The following is a 1,446-nucleotide window of genomic DNA, read 5'->3' on the forward strand; positions in this document are numbered from 1 at the left end:
GCCTACTTTTAACCTTTTATTCACTGTTTTAATAAATACAATATATTTATAATTACTTGTGGACCTCTTTCTTTTTGCTGACTTCTCAAGTTCAAATTGTTGCTTTCCTGAAATACAAAGAACCTAAACTTTTGATAATTGTTCGTTGTTTATGCAATGAACTGGCGTAGTTGGACTACATAATGAAAATAAGATAATGCCTCTTTTATTTATTGTGATTTGTCCTCTCTGCATCTGAGTGATGTGACACAAGCATCAAAAAGGAAGGGGACACCTTAATTATGGGAGACTTCAACTTCCCAAACATAAATTAGGACCACATGACCTCAGACAACAGTTCAGACATGGGAATGATAGAGTTAGTGCAAGATTGTTTCTTATCCCAACTGGTGAATGCTCCAACTAGGTACAATTCATGTCTAGATTTGGTATTAACAAAAAACTAAGCAAGGATACACAACTTACAGGTAAGAATAAACAACCAGAATATGATAGTTTGTGGCAAATAAATCACGGTAAAAAATCAAAGCCAATGATATACAAATAATGAAGTTGAAAACAATTGGATTCAATTTAGGGATATCATATTACAAATGCAGGATATAGTTATCTAAAAAATGATACAAGATAAACTTAAAAAAATAATTGGAAAGACATAGAGGAATTGGAAACATAGAGGCATTGGAAAGACATAGAGGCACTGGAAACACATAGAGGCTGGAAAGACATAGAGGCATTGGAAACACATAGAGCCTGTAAAGACAGAGGCATTGGAAAGACATAGAGGCATTGGAAACACATTGAGACTGGAAAGACATAAAGGCATTGGAAACACATAGAGGCTGGAAAGACACAGAGGCATTGGAAACACATAGAGCCTGTAAAGACATAGAGGCATTGGAAACACATTGAGACTGGAAAGACATAGAGGCATTGGAAACACATAGAGGCATTGGAAACACATAGAGGCTGGAAAGACATAGAGGCTTTGGAAGAATACAGAAGAGAGCAACAGGGTTCATTCCAGGATTAAAAGGCATATCAGACTGAAAGAGCTGAATCTGTATAGCCTTGAAAGAAGGATAGTCACACACGACCTAATAGAGGTATTTAAAATTGTCAAAGGGTTTAACAAAGTAACTGCTGAGAATTAATTTTCACAGATCACAGAGAACACAACCAGGGGCCACAGGTGGAAGCTGAAGAAGGGCATATTCAGAACTGAGGGGGGCGGGGAGGAGGAGGAGCTTTTTCCCAGAAAGGGTGTTGAACCATTGGAGTAGGCTGCTGGACAGAGCTGTTAAAACAGAGACTATTGGATCCTTCAAGAAAAGACTGGATGCTGTCATGAGCAATACTGTATAACCCTCTCTGGAGAAAGGGCAGTCCATCTAGCAACGGATTCCCAGAGGTTTCATTTCCCCTACTAACCTGGTTAGGGCTTTT

This window comes from Acipenser ruthenus, chromosome 18 (assembly GCF_902713425.1).
Source record: "Acipenser ruthenus chromosome 18, fAciRut3.2 maternal haplotype, whole genome shotgun sequence".
NCBI lineage: Eukaryota > Metazoa > Chordata > Actinopteri > Acipenseriformes > Acipenseridae > Acipenser > Acipenser ruthenus.